Raw genomic sequence first — 19742 nt, 5'->3', positions numbered from 1 at the left:
CTCCTCTGTTCCTCTGGTGATGTAAATGTTAACCCAGGCCCTGCAGTCCCCAGTATCACTCCTACTCCCCAGGAGCTATCATTTGTTGACTTCTGTAACCATAAAAGCCTTGGTATTCTGCACGTTAACGTCAGAAGCCTCCTTCCCAAGTTTGAGTTATTCACAGCGTTAGCACACTCTGCCAACCCTGATGTTCTAGCAGTATCTGAATCCTGGCTTAGGAAGGCCACCAAAAATTCAGAAATGTCCATCCCAACTACAACATTTTCCATCTAGATAGAACTGCCAAAGGGGGTGGAGTTGCAAACTACTGTAGAGAGAGCCTGCAGAGCTCTATCATACTATCCAGGTCTGTGCCCAAACAGTTTGAGCTTCTACTTCTAAAAATCCACCTTTCCAGAAATAGGTCTCACTGTTGCCGCTTGCTACAGACTTCACTCAGCCCCCAGCTGTGCCCTGGACGCCATATGTGAATTGATTGCCCCCCATTTATCCTCAGAGTTCATACTGCTTGGTGACCTAAATTGGGATATGCTTAACACCCTGGCCATCCTACAATCCAAACTAGATGCCCTCAATCTCACACAAATTATCAACAAACCTACCAGGTACAACCCTAAATCCGTAAACATGGGCACCCTCATTAGATATCATCCTGACTAACTTACCCTCTAAATACACCTCCGCTGTCTTCAACCAGGATCTCAGCGATCACTGCCTTATTGCCTGCGTCCGTAACGGGTCCGCGGTCAAACGTCCACCCCTCATCACTGTCAAACGCTCCCTAAAACACTTTAGCGAGCAGGCCTTCCTAATTGACCTGGATCCTGGATGGATATCGATCTCATTCCGTCAGTAGAGGATGCCTGGTTGTTCTTTAAAAGTAATTTCCTCTCAATCTTAAACATGCCCCATTCAACTAAGAACAGATATAGCCCCTGGTTCTCCTCAGACTTGACTGCCCTTGACCAGCACAAAAACATCCTGTGGCATACTGCAATCGAGAATTTCAACAAGCATTTTGCTACGGCTGGCCATGCTTTCCACCTGGCTACCACAACCCCGGCCACCAGCTCTGCACCCTCCGCTGCAACATGCCTATGCCCCACCCCCCGCCGCCCCCCGCTTCTCCATCACACAAATTCAGACAGCTGATGTTCTGAAAGAGCTGCAAAATTCCTACAAATCTGGGCTGGACAATCTGGACCCTTTCTTTCAAAAATTAGCAGCCGAAATTGTCGCAACCCCTATTACTAGCCTGTTCAACCTCTTTCGTAATGTCTGACACCCCGAGAGATTGGAAAGCTGCCGCGGTCATCCCTCTTCAAAGGGGGTGACACTCTAGATCCAAACTGTTACAGACCTATATCCATCCTGCCCTGCCTTTTCAACCGTTTTTGAAAGCCAAGTTAACAAACAGATCACCGACCATTTCAAATCCCACCATACCTTCTCCGCTATGCAATCCGGTTTCCGAGCTGGTCATGGGTGCACCTCAGCCACGCTCAAGATCCTAAACGATATTATAACCGCGATCGATAGACAGTACTGTGCAGCTGTCTTCATCGACCTGGCCAAGGCTTTCGACTGTCAACCACCGCATTCTTATTGGCAGACTAAATAGCCTTAGTTTCTCAAACGACTGCCTCGCCTGGTTCACCAACTACTTCTCAGATAGAGTACAATGTGTCAAATCGGAGGGCCTGTTGTCTGGACCTATGGCAGTCTCTATGGGGGTGCCACAGGGTTCAATTCTTGGGCCGACTCTTTTCTCCGTGTATATCTATGATGTCGCTCTTGCTGCTGGTGACTCTCAGATCCACCTCTACACAGATGACACCATTTTGTATACATCTGGCCCTTCATTGGACACTGTTAACAAACCTCCAAACAAGCTTCAATGCCATACAACACGCCTTCAGTAGCCTCCAACTGCTCTTAAACACTAGTAAAACTAAATGCATGCTCTTCAAATCGAACGCTGCTGGCACCCGCCCACCCGACTAAAATCACTACTCGACGGGTCTGACCTAGATTATATGGACAACTACAAATACCTAGATGTCTGGTTAGACTAAACTCTCCTTCCAGACTCACATTAAGCATCTCCAATCCAAAGTTAAATCTAGAATCTGCTTCCTATTTCGCAACAAAGCCTCCTTCACTCATGCTGCCAAACATGCCCTCATATAACTGACTATCCTACCGATCCTTGACTTCGGCGATGTCATTTTTCAAAATAGCCTCCAACACTCTACTCAGCAAATTGGATGTAGTCTATCACAGTGCCATCCGTTTTGTCTCCAAAGCCCCATACACTACCCACCACTGTGACCTGTACGCTCTTGTTGGCTGGTCCTCACTACATATTCGTCGCCAAACCCACTGGCTCCAGGCCATCTATAAATCACTGCTAGGCAAATCCCCGCCTTATCTTAGCTCATTGGTCTCCATAGCAACACCCACCCGTAGTCTGCGCTCCAGCAGGTATCTTTCACTGGTCATCCCCAAAGCCAACACCTCCTTTGGCCGCCATTCCTTCCAGTTCTCTGCTGCCAAAGACTGGAACGAATTGCAAAAATCTCTGATGCTGGAGACTTATCTCCCTCACTAACTTTAAGCGTCAGTTGTCAGAGCACCTTACCAATCACTGCACCTGTACACAGCCCCATCTGAAATCAGCCCACCCAACTACCTCATCCCCATTTTGTTATTTATTTTGCTCATTTGCACCCCAGTATTTCTATTTGCACATCTCTTGCACATCTATCATTCCAGTATTAATACTAATTGTAATTATTTTGCACTATGGCCTATTTATTGCCTTACCTCCATAACTTGCTACATTTGAACACTGTATATATATTTTCTGTTGTATTTTCTGACTTTATGTTTTTTTTTTACCCCATATGTAACTCTGCAGCTTTCTCAAGAGTGAGATCCTTGTGCTCATAAACACTTTCAAGGAGCAGTGACCAAATATCTAGTGGCCATTTTAGGGATGTGGCAATCCGCTCAAACAGTAAAAGATACAGCCACCTCCCTTTCGTTTTAAGGCAGTACAAGTCGGCTGTTTTGATCAAGATCAAACTCTGTTGAGGGTGCAGGACGGCCTGACTGGATTTGGAGAGTTTCCAGATCTATCTCTTAATCAAATGGGATGCACATGTTGTTCTTGTTCTAGTCTGGCTGCACATTTACGTTCTTGTTGTTTGGTTGCATGCTCATCTTTCCCTGTGCTCCAACTCATTTATATTGCTCCAATCGCTCATCACGTTCTTTCCCTGTGCTCAAATTCATTTCTGTTGTTTAATCTCAAATTTTTGTTGATCCAACTTTGCCATTAGTTCCAACTCCTTTAGTTGCATTATACCACCCGTAGGACTTTTTTTCCCCCATCAACCTCCCTCTCTGGAAGGATTTCCTCCTCCACCAAAGCAGTACCGATCAACTCTTTGACTACTGCCTTTGGATCGCCAGATGCCACTTTGATGTCATGCTTCTCAATGACGAGTAGATTCGTCTTCGTACATTTATCTAACATCTCCCATGTAGGGTCTTCCACATATTCTTCCAACTTAAAGTACATGGCTTTATTTATTTGGCTGTGTGTTTATGCAACTTTCAAAATGATTCCCCCAATCTTATAACCCCTTGGGTGGATGTCAGTGACAGACTCGCAAAAAAGTGTATTTTGAACACTCAAATATCTGGGCACAGCAGAGCTTCAGAGTAGGTGATTATGGCGACTACTCATTGGAAACATTCTCCCTGATGAGTCCCCATTTTGTTACCTTCTCCAGCAAGATCACTCAAACAGAAGGGGGAACTAACAAAGAGTCACTGATAACAACCAAAACGAAACAGGTGGGGTTTTAGGAGGGGTTCTGAAAGACACTCATGGGGTGTCCACTGAAAGTTTACTAGCAACAACAACTGGAACCTAAAAAAGACACCCACCATGAGAGCCCACTAAAGACACCCACCATGAGACCCACTAAAGACACCCACCATGAGACCCACTAAAGACACCCACCATGAGACCCACTAAATTTGCCCAAAAAGACGCAAACAAAATAAAAAGCCACACCAAACTTAAAGACAGGAAGCAAACCAAAAAGGTGGAGCAAAATGAAATCAGGGAAGATCAGATAAAGGATTGTTTGTCTAGAAATCAAACTAGGGAACGCCAACTAAAGGTGTTGACCCTCCGCATCTATCTAGACAACTGGAGCACTGGGCCAACCACTCTTAAATAGTACCTGGGCCAGCACAGGTGAAACACCTTCCCACTAACGAGATGGCAAACAGTACAGGTGGATCACATATTGACTAACGAGGTGACACCAATCGGTGGGCCCTACGTGCTATCGTGCCCTACGTGCTAAAGTCCATCCTCAAAACATAATTGGAAAAAAATCTAAACCTGTAACACACTGTTTTCCTCCACCCTCTTGGGAAAATAAATATGTATGTTTTTCTCATGTGTTGACTGCATAGTTGTTATTTGTGTACATCGATTTGATGACATCATATGTTTTTCCACCCACACCACTTTCAATACATTTCAGTAAAAGGCCTTCATGCCAAATTTAATCAAATGCTTTTTGGAAGTCTACAAAGCATGAGGCATTTTCTATTTTTATTTATATGTTTGTCAGTTATGGTGTGTAAGGTATAAATATGGTTTGATGTTCGATAATTTGGTACGAATCCAATTTGACTTTTGCTCAGGACATTGTGTTCACTGAGAATGTGAAATGCAGTAATCTGTTGTTCATGATGGCACAGAATATTTTCCCCAGGTTGCTGTTGACACATGCCATGATAATTGTTTGGGTCACAATTTTCTCCATTTTCTAAATTTGGTGTTATTAGTCCCTGGTTCCAGATGTCAGGGAAATAGCCTATCAATAAATCAATCAATCAGTGCAGAGAGATAAAGAGTCGGAAATAGCACGTCCGGGACAAGGCAGCAGGTCCGGGACAAGGTAGCAGGTCCGGGACAAGGCAGCAGGTCCGGGACAAGGCAGCAGGTCCGGGACAAGGCAGCAGGTCCGGGGCAAGGCAGCAGGTCCGGGACAAGGCAGCAGGTCCGGGACAAGGCAGCAGGTCCGGGACAAGGCAGCACGTTCGGGACAAGGCAGCACGTCCGGGACAAGGTAGCAGGTCCGGGACAAGGCAGCAGGTCCGGGCCAAGGCAGGGTTAGGGTTAGGCAGCAGGTCCGGCACAAGGCAGCAGGTCCGGGACAAGGCAGCAGGTCCGGGACAAGGTAGCACGTCCGGGACAAGGCAGCACGTCCGGGACAAGGCAGCAGGTCCGGGACAAGGCAGCAGGTCCGGGACAAGGCAGCAGGTCCGGGACAAGGCAGCAGGTCCGGGACAAGGCAGCAGGTCCGGGACAAGGCAGCACGTCCGGGACAAGGCAGCACGTCCGGGACAAGGTAGCACGTCCGGTGAACAGGTCAGGGTTCCATAGCCGCAGGCAGAAGAGTGGAAACTGGAGCAGCAGCACGACCAGGTGGACTGGGGATAGCAAGGAGTCATCAGGCCAGGTAGTCCGGAGGCATGATCCTAGGGCTCATGTCCTCCGGGAGGGGGGAGAGAGGGAGAGAGAGAGAATTAGAGGGAGCATACTTAAATTCACACAGGACACCAGATAAGACAGGATAATTACACCAGATATAACAGACTGACCCTAGCCCCCCGGCACATAGACTATTGCAGCATAGATACTGTAGACTGAGACAGGGTTGGGTCAGGGGACACTGTGGCGACGTCCGACGATACCCCCAGACAGGGCCAACCTGTCTACACTCAACACTTTGTTAAATAGTTGGAGTATGTCAATGCTAAATTTGCTGTCTGTGTATTTTATCACTTCGTTTAATATTCCATCTGTAATGCAAGCCTTTAGGGGTTTCAGGGCCTGTATTATTTCAAATATTGATTTTTCTGTTATTGGGGAATCGAGAGGGTTCTGGTTGTCTTTAATTGCTGATTTAAGTATCTGAAGTTTTTCATATATTTCTTTTGTTTGGAATTCATTGTAAAGTTTCTATACAGTTCTTCAAAGTAATTCAAATAAAATAAAATAAATTGTATTGGCCACATGCGCCGACTACAACAGGTGCAGACATTACAGTGAAATGCTTACTTACAGCCCTTAACCAACAGTGCATTTATTTTAAATAAAAATGTTTAATAAAACAACAATAAAAAAGTGTTGAGAAAAAAAGAGCAGAAGTAAAATAAAATGACAGTAGGGAGGCTATGTTCGGGGGCACTTGCTAGTTGAGGTAGTTGATGTAATATGTACATGTGGTAGAGTTAAAGTGACTATGCATAAATAATTAACAGAGTAGCAGCAGCGTAAAAAGATTCGGAGGGGGGTGGGGGTGTTTGGCAGTGCAAATAGTCCGGGTAGCCATGATTAGCTGTTCAGGTGGGGGGTGGGGGTGTTTGGCAGTGCAAATAGTCCGGGTAGCCATGATTAGCTGTTCAGGAGTCTTATGGCTTGGGGGTAGAAGCTGTTGAGAAGTCTTTTGGACCTAGACTTGGCACTCCGGTACCACTTGCCGTGCGGTAGCAGACAGAACAGTCTATGACTAGGGTGGCTGGAGTCTTTGACAATTTTGAGGGCCTTCCTCTGACACCGCCTGGTATAGAGGTCCTGGATGGCGGGGAGCTTTGCCCCAGTGATGTACTGGGCCGTACGCACTACCCTCTGTAGTGCCTTGCGGTCAGAGGCCAAGCAGTTGCCATACCAGGCGGTGATGCAACCAGTCAGGATGCTCTCGATGGTGCAGCTGTAGAATTTTTTGAGGATCTGAGGACCCATGCCAAATCTTTTTAGTCTCCTGAGGGGGAATAGGCTTTGTCGTGCCCTCTTCACGACTGTCTTGGTGTGTTTGGACAATGATAGTTCGTTGGTGATGTGGACACCAAGGAACTTGAAGCTCTCAACCTGTTCCACTACAGCCCCGTCGATGAGAATGGGGGCGTGCTCAATCCTCTTTTTTTTCCTGTAGTCCACAATCATCTCCTTTGTCTTGGTCACGTTGAGGGAGAGGTTGTTGTCCTGGCACCACACGGCCAGATCTCTGACCTCCTCCCTATAGGCTGTCTCATCGTTGTCGGTGATCAGGCCTACCACTGTTGTGTCGTCGGCAAACTTAATGATGGTGTTGGAGTCGTGTCTGGCCATGCAGTCATGGGTGAACAGAGAGTACAGGAGGGGGACTGAGCACGCACCCCCTGAGGGGCCCCCGTGTTGAGGATCAGTGTGGCAGATGTGTTGTTACCTACCCTTACCACCTGGGGGCGGCCCGTCAGGAAGTCCAGGATCCAGTTGCAGAGGGAGGTGTTTAGTCCCAGGATCCTTAGCTTAGTGATGAGCTTAGAGGGCACTATGGTGTTGAATGCTGAGCTGTAGTCAATGAATAGCATTCTCACGTAGGTGTTCCTCTTGTCCAGGTGGGAAAGGGCAGTGTGGAGTGCGATAGAGATTGCATCATCTGTGGATCTGTTGGGGCGGTATGCAAATTGGAGTGGGTCTAGGGTTTCTGTGATTATGCTGTTGATGTGAGCCATGACCAGTCTTTCAAAGCACTTCATGGCTACAGACGTCAGTGCTACGGGTCGGTAGTCATTTAGGCAAGTTATCTTAGAGTTCTTGGGCACGGGGACTATGGTGGTCTGCTTGAAACATGTTGGTATTACAGACTCAGTCAGGGACATGTTGAAAATGTCAGTGAAGACACTTGCCAGTTGGTCAGCACATGCTCGGAGTACACGTCCTGGTAATCCGTCTGGCCCTGCGGCCTTGTGAATGTTGACCTGCTTAAAAGTCTTACTCACATCGGCTACGGAGAGCGTGATCGCATAGTCATCCGGAACAGCTGGTGCTCTCATGCATGCTTCAGTGTTGCTTGCCTCGAAGCGAGCATAGAAGTGGTTTAGCTCGTCTGGTAGGCTTGTGTCACTGGGCAGCTCGCGGCTGTGCTTCCCTTTGTAGTCTGTAATAGTTTTCAAGCCCTGCCACATCCGACGAGCGTCAGAGCCAGTGTAGTATGATTCAATCTTAGACCTGTATTGACTCTTTGCCTGTTTGATGGTTCGTCGGAGGTCATAGCGGGATTTCTTATAATCGTCCGGGTTAGAGTCCCAATCCCTTGGCTAGCACTCCTACTACCAAGCTATATAAATATAGCAATGTTTCTGTTAAAGTCTTGGACAGGATTTCACCTCTATCTTTCTCACCAACAGGAGGCGCCAGATCAGGGGGTAAGACTAGGACTGGGCAGCTCCAGGGGCAAATGACGATTGATTCGTCAAACAATGGGCAACACCCCAAAAACATCCAATCTGAGCCCTCCCAAAAAGACAGCATGCCACTGCCAGTCCAAGACCCCTGTATAACTGGCGCCTCAATACACCCACCCCAGTCTCAATCACAGCCCCAGCCTCAGCCACAATCCCAGCATCAACCTCCATTCCCAGCAACCCTACAGAAACCATTGTATCACAAAGCCAGACCAAAATACAAGGTGGTGGATTGGAATTTTCAGGGAAACAAACCAATACTGGTGTTGGGAGACTCCAATGTAAACAGAATCCCTCCATTCCACAACCCAGACATACAAGTGGACAGCAACCCCGGGGCAACTTTTTATCATTTCATAAAGGTCCTGGAGAAAACAGCAGTTCACGTGGACACCAGTATGGTGGTTCTCTATAATAAAGAATGGGTTATGATTTGTAAAGCTAGGAGACTGGCTCTCACTCAGGGATGGACGGCTGGGAGGGTGAGCGGCTAGCTGGATGTTGCTTCTATAATAAAGAATGGGTTATGATTTGTAAAGCTTAGCTTACATTAAAGGAGTCTTGATTGGTTGAGTGGCCACCTAGAGCAATTTAATATTACTGTTTCGGGAATGTGGTTGTGATAGGTATTAATAGGCACTAATAAAGGGTTCATCTCAGGAAAACTGTTGCCTACTTGTAGGTAAATGAAAGGATATACACCATTCATCCACCACTTCATATAATGTGTCCTCTGATTTATTCTGTCACAAACTTAACAGTCACATTCTGTTAAAGGTTAAATGTCAAGTTTATTCTGTATGACTGTTTTGTGGCACAAAAAAAAAAAATGCTATGTGTCTAGTAAGAAAATCAAGAGACAATGACTCACCAACAACACCTTTGGCAAAATGTAAACTAGAAATAGAGAGGAAAGTTGCTGATGTGTTCTACAATATTATAAGCCTTTTTCTGCCAGAGAATGAGTGCATTTCAAGTAAAAGTGTCTGTGAAGAAGACCCCTGCAGTACTGCCATTTTGTTTCACAGGATGTCCTTCCACACGGGTGATGTGTTCACTGTCCAATTCCAGTGCTATGGTACAGTATTATTGTAAATGTTTTACTCAAACTGCCAATTTCCAATGCATGCCTTGAGAGACAGAGTACTATTAACAGTAGGGTGGCTAAACAAAGCAGTATCCACCATGATTCTGTATGTTTTTACCAAGGTTTTACCTTCTATGAAGGTTGTGGCTATGATATTTTTATTCAGGAGAAAAACTTGTCTAGAGTTAAGAGAAAGACCTGTTGCTTTTAGTGTTTGTGTGCTTATCTGTTAAATCATGTGGTAGAATGTGTCTCATGATTGCAGCAGAGAAGAGGAGCGACCCAGGGATGTGTGTGACATTCACTTCCGGTTAGCTGATTGTCACGATCGTCAGGGAGAGAAGTAGACCAATGCGCAGCGTGATGAACGAACATGTTACTTTATTTAATAAAGCACGAAACAAAACGACTCGTGACGTCCTTGGTAACAATGACCAACACGGAACAAAAACCCACAAAACCAAAGGGAAAACAGACAGTTTAAATATGGCTCCCAATCAGAGACAACCAGCCAACAGCTGACACTCGTTGCCTCTGATTGGACATGCTGCTGTTACTACTGTCTCTCTAACACAATGGACATGCTGCCGTTACTACGGTCTCTCTAACACAATGGACATGCTGCCGTTACTACTGTCTCTCTAACACAATGGACATGCTGATGTTACTACGGTCTCTCTAACACAATGGACATGCTGCTGTTACTACGGTCTCTCTAACACAATGGACATGCTGCTGTTACTACTGTCTCTCTAACACAATGGACATGCTGCTGTTACTACTGTCTCTCTAACACAATGGACATGCTGCTGTTACTACGGTCTCTCTAACACAATGGACATGCTGCTGTTACTACTGTCTCTCTAACACAATGGACATGCTGCTGTTACTACTGTCTCTCTAACACAATGGACATGCTGCTGTTACTACGGTCTCTCTAACACAATGGACATGCTGCTGTTACTACTGTCTCTCTAACACAATGGACATGCTGCTGTTACTACTGTCTCTCTAACACAATGGACATGCTGCTGTTACTACTGTCTGTTTACTATCTACTTCACTTGCTTTGGCAATGTTAACACACGTTTCCCATGCCAATAAAGCCCTTAAATTGAAATTGAATTGAATTGAGATGGAGAGAGGGTTAGCGAGAGAGATGGGGCGGCGCACAATTGGCCCAGCGTTGTCCAGGGTAGGGGAGGGAATGGCCGGCAGGGATGTAGCTCAGTTGGTAGAGCATGGCGTTTGCAACGCCAGGGTTGTGGGTTTGATTCCCACGGGGGGCCAGTATAAAAAATAAAATAATAATAATAATATTGTAAGTCGCTCTGGATAAGAGCGTCTGCTAAATGACTAAAATGTAAATGTAAATATGTCTCTCTAACACAATGGACATGCTGCTGTTACTACTGTCTCTAACACAATGGACATGCTGCTGTTACTACTGTCTCTAACACAATGGACATGCTGCCGTTACTACTGTCTCTCTAACACAATGGACATGCTGCCGTTACTACTGTCTCTAACACAATGGACATGCTGCCATTACTACTGTCTCTCTAACACAATGGACATGCTGCCGTTACTACTGTCTCTCTAACACAATGGACATGCTGCCGTTACTACTGTCTCTCTAACACAATGGACATGCTGCCGTTACTACTGTCTCTCTAACACAATGGACATGCTGCCGTTACTACGGTCTCTCTAACACAATAGACATGCTGCTGTTACTACTGTCTCTAACACAATGGACATGCTGCTGTTACTACTGTCTCTAACACAATGGACATGCTGCCGTTACTACTGTCTCTCTAACACAATGGACATGCTGCCGTTACTACTGTCTCTAACACAATGGACATGCTGCCGTTACTACTGTCTCTCTAACACAATGGACATGCTGCTGTTACTACTGTCTCTAACACATTGGACATGCTGCCGTTACTACGGTCTCTAACACAATGGACATGCTGCTGTTACTACTGTCTCTAACACAATGGACATGCTGCCGTTACTACTGTCTCTCTAACACAATGGACATGCTGCCGTTACTACTGTCTCTAACACAATGGACATGCTGCCGTTACTACTGTCTCTCTAACACAATGGACATGCTGCCGTTACTACTGTCTCTCTAACACAATGGACATGCTGCCGTTACTACGGTCTCTCTAACACAATGGACATGCTGCCGTTACTACGGTCTCTCTAACACAATGGACATGCTGCCGTTACTACTGTCTCTCTAACACAATGGACATGCTGCTGTTACTACTGTCTCTCTAACACAATGGACATGCTGTTGGGGGTACTGGAGGACAGGAGTTGGGAAACACTACTATAAACTAAGCAACAGACACATGGCTCTGGTGGGCCTTTGCGTGCTGTGCCACATTCCTGATGCCAGTGCCAGTGTGATGCCCAGCAGTTGGCCTTGCCAGCCCGTGAGGATTTCCGTTGGCTGGCGATGACATAAGAGTGGCAGCTGTGCACAACATGGTAGTATCTACTCTCGCCGTGTGTAGCAGGTGACATCCATATGGAGGTTGATTCCTGACACACAATCCTACCAGTATGAACAGAATAGCTCAATAGCTCTCGATTTACAAGTGGGCAGGGATGGATGGGTATTAAAGGCAACTTCCAGTTGTTGGCGCAATATAAATCATTGTAATTCTATGGTTGGTGCCCTTCTGCAGGCACGTCATAGAATATGAATGTTCTTATGCAATCAATCAATCAATTTTATTTTATATAGCCCTTCTTACATCAGCTAATATCTCGAAGTGCTGTACAGAAACCCAGCCTAAAACCCCAAACAGCTAGTAATGCAGGTGTAGAAGCACGGTGGCTAGGAAAAACTCCCTAGAAAGGCCAAAACCTAGGAAGAAACCTAGAGAGGAACCAGGCTATGAGGGGTGGCCAGTCCTCTTCTGGCTGTGCCGGGTGGAGATTATAACAGAACCATGCCAAGATGTTCAAAAATGTTCATAAGTGACAAGCATGGTCAAATAATAATCAGGAATAAATCTCAGTTGGCTTTTCATAGCCGATCATTAAGAGTTGAAAACAGCAGGTCTGGGACAGGTAGGGGTTCCATAACCGCAGGCAGAACAGTTGAAACTGGAATAGCAGCAAGGCCAGGCGGACTGGGGACAGCAAGAAGTCACCACGGCCGGTAGTCCCGACGTATGGTCCTAGGGCTCAGGTCTCTCAGTTGGCTTTTCATAGCCGATCATTAAGAGTTGAAAACAGCAGGTCTGGGACAGGTAGGGGTTTCGTAACCGCAGGCAGAACAGTTGAAACTGGAATAGCAGCAAGGCCAGGCGGACTGGGGACAGCAAGGTGTCATCATGCCCGGTAGTCCTGACGTATGGTCCTAGGGCTCAGGTTCTCAGAGAGAAAGAGAGAACGAGAGAATTAGAGAGAGCATACTTAAATTCACACAGGACACTGGATAAGACAGGAGAAGTACTCCAGGTATAACCAACTAACCCCAGCCCCCCGACACATAAACTACTGCAGCATAAATACTGGAGGCTGAGACAGGAGCGGTCCGGAGACACTGTGGCCCCATCCGAAGAAACCCCCGGACAGGGCCAAACAGGAAGGATATAACCCCACCCACTCTGCCAAAGCACAGCCCCCGCACCCCTATGCAATATGTTTAAAATGGTGGCAACCTTCCTAGATTTACAAAGAACATACAGTGAGGGGAAAAAAGTATTTGATCCCATGCTGATTTTGTACGTTTGCCCACTGACAAAGACAAGATCAGTCTATAATTTTAATGGTAGGTTTATTTGAACAGTGAGAGACAGAATAACAACAAAAAAATCCAGAAAAACGCATGTCAAAAATGCTATAAATTGATTTACATTTTAATGAGGGAAATAAGTATTTGACCCCTCTGCAAAACATGACTTAGTACTTGGTGGCAAAACCCTTGTTGGCAATCACAGAGGTCAGACGTTTCTTGTAGTTGGCCACCAGGTTTGCACACATCTCAGGAGGGATTTTGTCCCATTCCTCTTTGCAGATCTTCTCCAAGTCATTAAGGTTTCGAGGCTGATGTTTGGCAACTCGAACCTTCAGCTCCCTCCACAGATTTGCTATGGGATTAAGGTCTGGAGACTGGCTAGGCCACTCCAGGACCTTAATGTACTTCTTCTTGAGCCACTCCTTTGTTGCCTTGGCCGTGTGTTTTGGGTCATTGTCATGCTGGAATACCCATTCACGACCCATTTTCAATGCCCTGACTGAGGGAAGAAGGGTCTCACCCAAGATTTGACGGTACATGACCCTGTCCATCGTCCCTTTGATGCGGTGAAGTTGTCCTGTCCCCTTAGCAGAAAAACACCCCCAAAGCATAATGTTTCCACCTCCATGTTTGACAGTGGGGATGGTGTTCTTGGGGTCATAGGCAGCATTCCTTCTCCTCCAAACACGGCGAGTTGAGTTAATGCCAAAGAGCTTGATTTTGGTCTCATCTGACCACAACATCTTCACCCAGTTCTCCTCTGAATCATTCAGATGTTCATTGGCAAACTTCAGACGGCCCTGTATATGTGCTTTCTTGAGCAGGGGGACCTTGCGGGCGCTGCAGGATTTCAGTCCTTCACGGCGTAGTGTGTTACCAATTGTTTTCTTGGTGACTATGGTCCAGCTGCCTTGAGATCATGGACAAGATTTTCCCGTGTAGTTCTGGGCTGATTCCTCACCGTTCTCATGATCATTGCAACTCCACAAGGTGAGATCTTGCATGGAGCCCCAGGCCGAGAGAGATTGACAGTTATTTTGTGTTTCTTCCATTTGCGAATAATCACCTTCTCACCGAGCTGCTTGGCGATGGTCCTGTAGCCCATTCCAGCCTTGTGTAGGTCTACATTCTTGCCCCTGACATCCTTGGAGAGCTCTTTGGTCTTGGCCATGGTGGAGAGTTTGGAATCTGATTGATTGATTGCTTTTGTGGACAGGTGTCTTTTTATACAGGTAACAAACTGAGATTAGGAGCACTCCCTTTAAGAGTGTGCTCCTAATCTCACCTCGTTACCTGTATAAAAGACACCTGGGAGCCAGAAATCGTTCTGTTTGAGAGGGGGTCAAATACTTATTTCCCTCATTAAATGCAAATCAATTTATAACATTTTTGACATGCGTTTTTCTGGATTTTTGTTGTTGTTATTCTGTCACTCACTGTTCAAATAAACCTACCATTAAAATTATAGACTGATAATTTCTTTGTCAGTGGGCAAACTTACAAAATCAGCAGGGGATCAAATACTTTTTTCCCCTCACTGTATAGGATCACTATGGCAACCTTCATAAAACAAGAAATGTTCCCCACACAACAGTACTGTGTACCTTTAATACAGATCAGTGATTATATGGTATTCACACGTCAAAAGGATTGGGGGACTAATTGCCCCTCAGTTGACACTGCAACAGCTCAGAGAAAGTGTCAGGAGAATGGGGAATTTGAGGCTCTTTATCATGTGTACCAGTCAGCCATGTAGTCCATCTAGAACTACGTCTCAGGCAAAAATGCCCAGCAGAACGTTTCTACCCCTGATATGAGACAAACAGCTAAACATAAATAAAATGTAAAGAACAAGCTCAAGTCTAGAGTACAGAAAAGATAGGTCTAGGATAGGGGACCCTGACGAGGGAGGCTGTGGTTGTTACAGAGATGGTATATCACCCTGTGAGCCAGGGAACTGGCTCTGGTGATTCTGCAGCTATGGGCACTTTTGGCATTTAAAAAATAAATAAAATAATCACAAAGATACAAGATTTTACTAAATTTTCCTAAAACACCTTCTGCTGATGTCATTAACATTCCATGTTAGTTTAAAACTTAATAACAAACATAATGGGTTTTTGGATTATTTGGTTTATCTGTCTATAGGATTTGGTACTACCACATTAAGAAATACTGTAATTATTTTTATTCCTTAATTCATAAATATTGGCCTGCTCTGGCTGTGCTTGTATACCTGCATGGAGGCTACCTTCAACAATGCAATTTCTTGTTGAAATTGTTAAACATTTATCATTTTTCCAGTAGTTATATTGGGTGCTTTCCCATGGAGGACCCGTATGGAGAAAAAGTATGAAAATGTATGCACTCACTACTGTTAATAGCTCTGGATTAGAGCGTCTGCTAAATGACTAAAATGTAAAAATAAATTACAATGTTTTAGCCGTTGCAGTAATGACGCAGAATAAAAAATATTCTCTTATCTTGACATAATCAAAGTGACATTTCTTGGAGGTGGAGATAAAATATCACTCTCCATGTCATATCCTTGTTCTCCACTGTCACTTCAGTTATTTTGTGACTTGACGTGTAAAATGTTGACTTAACACTATAATTGATAATTTTGTTCAGAGTGATGGTAATGACGCAATACTGTGAGGCGACTGTATTTTGTGTTTAAAAAAAGTTACAAATGGCTTATGCACATCAAATATTTATATAGTATCCATTTATTTGACTCTTTCTAAACAGGTGCATTAAATATTTTCTAATTATAAAATTGTCTAAGTGTAATATATAAAATAATATCAAAAGTCTGGGTGTGCGAGACAAGGCTGGGTGCGAGACAAGGCTGGGTGTGAGACAAGGCAAAAACAGTGCAAAACAGTGAAATCCAGACATTATATGCTTTAGAAAATAAACAAAAACACATTGGAAAGTTGAAAAATATATATAATAATCTGAAAAAAATTGAAAAAGATAGATTAAATTAAAATAAATGAAATCTACCCCTGGTACACAAAAAAGCCTGTAGTTGCAACATTGTGTGTAATTCAAGCTGCACAGCTCAACACGTGCTCCATTCTCCACGGGAGGAAATGCCAAAAACACTGAAGAATACTAGTGAAGGAGTAAAGACTGCATTCAGCCTGGACAGGGCATACGAGGCCACAGCACACTCCTACCCAATTCTTTCTCTGGCTCACTGTGACTGTGTAGTAGTAGGGATAAGGCTGCCTCCACCACATTCAACTAACACCTGGAGGAGAAAATAGAACCCCAGACCTACAGAGACAAATGGGGCATATTCATCAGGTTGTGGCATGCACTACAGCCCTAGAGATTGAGCCCTGCACTCCACATGCATGATGTATAACAGGGGATATGGTCATAGGAGACAGGCTAAATTCATCACACTAAAAATGAAATGTAAAAACACACTGTAAAGGCCCATCTGGGGATTGGGGCTGAAGCCATATCTAAATGTTAACGGTCTTGGATTCTTGTCAGGGTGAGGGCTTTGAGTGGTTTTGAATGTGCCCCAATTACGGACACTGTAGGTGGTGAGGCAGGGAAAAAACTATAACGCACTTGTAATACTTATTGGTGACGAGTGTTAATATGAAGGGATAGTATGTCATGAAACTGGAGGTGGCCCAAACAGACAATGCAGTACACTATAATTAGTCAGCCGCTGTGAGAGGAGCGGTGACATCATTGGGGGAGCAAGCCCATTCTGGCCATGTTGAATACTGTCTGAGGGATTGGGTAAATTATAACCTATTCCCAGGGCCTATACAGGGCTCTGGTCTAAAGTAGTGCACTATATAGGAAATAGGGTACCATTTGGGATGGAAACACTGAGTGTTGGGCTCAGGAGAAATGCCTTGTCTGTAGAACTCTCTGAACAGCACTAGTGGGTCTGTCTGTAGAACTGTCTGGGGGTCTTATCTCCGTCTATAGAACTGTCTGGGGGTCTTATCTCCGTCTATAGAACTGTCTGGGGGTCTTATCTCCGTCTATAGAACTGTCTGGGGGTCTTATCTCAGTCTATAGAACTGTCTGGGGTTCTTATCTCCGTCTATTGGACTGTCTTGGGGTCTTATCTCCATCTATAGAACTGTCTGGGGGTCTTATCTCCGTCTATAGAACTGTCTGGGGGTCTTATCTCCGTCTATAGAACTGTCTGGGGGTCTTATCTCAGTCTATAGAACTGTCTGGGGTTCTTATCTCCGTCTATAGAACTGTCTGGGGTTCTTATCTCCGTCTATAGAACTGTCTGGGGTTCTTATCTCCGTCTATAGAACTGTCTGGGGTTCTTATCTCCGTCTATAGAACTGTCTGGGGTTCTTATCTCCGTCTATAGAACTGTCTGGGGTTCTTATCTCCGTCTATAGAACTGTCTGGGGGTCTTATCTCAGTCTATAGAACTGTCTGGGGTTCTTATCTCCGTCTATAGAACTGTCTGGGGTTCTTATCTCCGTCTATAGAACTGTCTGGGGTTCTTATCTCCGTCTATAGAACTGTCTGGGGTTCTTATCTCAGTCTATAGAACTGTCTGGGGTTCTTATCTCCGTCTATAGAACTGTCTGGGGGTTCTTATCTCAGTCTATAAAACTGTCTGGGGGTCTTATCTCAGTCTATAGAACTGTCTGGGGTTCTTATCTCCGTCTATAGAACTGTCTGGGGTTCTTATCTCCGTCTGTAGAACTGTCTGGGGTTCTTATCTCCATCTATAGAACTGTCTGGGGTTCTTATCTCAGTCTATAGAACTGTCTGGGGTTCTTATCTCCGTCTATAGAACTGTCTTGGGGTCTTATCTCAGTCTGTAGAACTGTCTGGGGTTCTTATCTCCGTCTATAGAACTGTCTTGGGGTCTTATCTCCGTCTATAGAACTGTCTGGGGTTCTTATCTCCGTCTATTGAACTGTCTGCGGGTCTTATCTCCGTCTATAGAACTGTCTGGGGTTCTTATCTCCGTCTATAGAACTGTCTTGGGGTCTTATCTCAGTCTGTAGAACTGTCTGGGGTTCTTATCTCAGTCTATAGAACTGTCTGGGGTTCTTATCTCCGTCTATAGAACTGTCTTGGGGTCTTATCTCCGTCTATAGAACTGTCTGGGGTTCTTATCTCCGTCTATTGAACTGTCTGGGGGTCTTATCTCCGTCTATAGAACTGTCTGGGGTTCTTATCTCAGTCTATAGAACTGTCTGGGGTTCTTATCTCCGTCTATAGAACTGTCTGGGGTCTTATCTCAGTCTATAGAACTGTCTGGGGTTCTTATCTCCGTCTATAGAACTGTCTGGGGTTCTTATCTCCGTCTATAGAACTGTCTGGGGTTCTTATCTCCGTCTATAGAACTGTCTGGGGTTCTTATCTCCGTCTATTGAACTGTCTGGGGTTCTTATCTCAGTCTATAGAACTGTCTGGGGTTCTTATCTCCATCTATAGAACTGTCTGGGGTTCTTATCTCCGTCTATAGAACTGTCTGGGGTTCTTATCTCCGTCTATAGAACTGTCTGGGGTTCTTATCTCCGTCTATAGAACTGTCTGGGGTTCTTATCTCCGTCTATAGAACTGTCTGGGCGTCTTATCTCAGTCTATAGAACTGTCTTGGGGTCTTATCTCCGTCTATAGAACTGTTTGGGGTTCTTATCTCCGTCTATAGAACTGTCTGGGGGTCTTATCTCAGTCTGTAGAACTGTCTGGGGTTCTTATCTCCATCTATAGAACTGTCTGGGGTTCTTATCTCCGTCTATAGAACTGTCTGGGGTTCTTATCTCCGTCTATAGAACTGTCTGGGGTCTTATCTCCGTCTATAGAACTGTCTGGGGTTCTTATCTCAGTCTATAGAACTGTCTTGGGGTCTTATCTCCGTCTATAGAACTGTCTGGGGTTCTTATCTCCGTCTATTGAACTGTCTGGGGGTCTTATCTCCGTCTATAGAACTGTCTGGGGGTCTTATCTCAGTCTGTAGAACTGTCTGGGGTTCTTATCTCCATCTATAGAACTGTCTGGGGTTCTTATCTCAGTCTATAGAACTGTCTGGGGTTCTTATCTCCGTCTATTGAACTGTCTGGGGGTCTTATCTCAGTCTATAGAACTGTCTGGGGGTCTTATCTCAGTCTATAGAACTGTCTTGGGGTCTTATCTCAGTCTGTAGAACTGTCTGGGGTTCTTATCTCCGTCTATAGAACTGTCTTGGGGTCTTATCTCAGTCTGTAGAACTGTCTGGGGTTCTTATCTCCGTCTATAGAACTGTCTGGGGTTCTTATCTCCGTCTATAGAACTGTCTGGGGTTCTTATCTCCGTCTATAGAACTGTCTGGGGTTCTTATCTCAGTCTATAGAACTGTCTGGGGTTCTTATCTCCGTCTATAGAACTGTCTTGGGGTCTTATCTCCGTCTATAGAACTGTCTGGGGTTCTTATCTCCGTCTATTGAACTGTCTGGGGGTCTTATCTCCATCTATAGAACTGTCTGGGGTTCTTATCTCCGTCTATAGAACTGTCTGGGGGTCTTATCTCAGTCTGTAGAACTGTCTGGGGTTCTTATCTCCATCTAT

Source organism: Coregonus clupeaformis, unplaced genomic scaffold (assembly GCF_020615455.1).
Source record: "Coregonus clupeaformis isolate EN_2021a unplaced genomic scaffold, ASM2061545v1 scaf0483, whole genome shotgun sequence".
NCBI classification, from domain to species: Eukaryota; Metazoa; Chordata; class Actinopteri; order Salmoniformes; family Salmonidae; genus Coregonus; species Coregonus clupeaformis.
Note: the sequence above shows the minus strand (reverse complement) of the source record.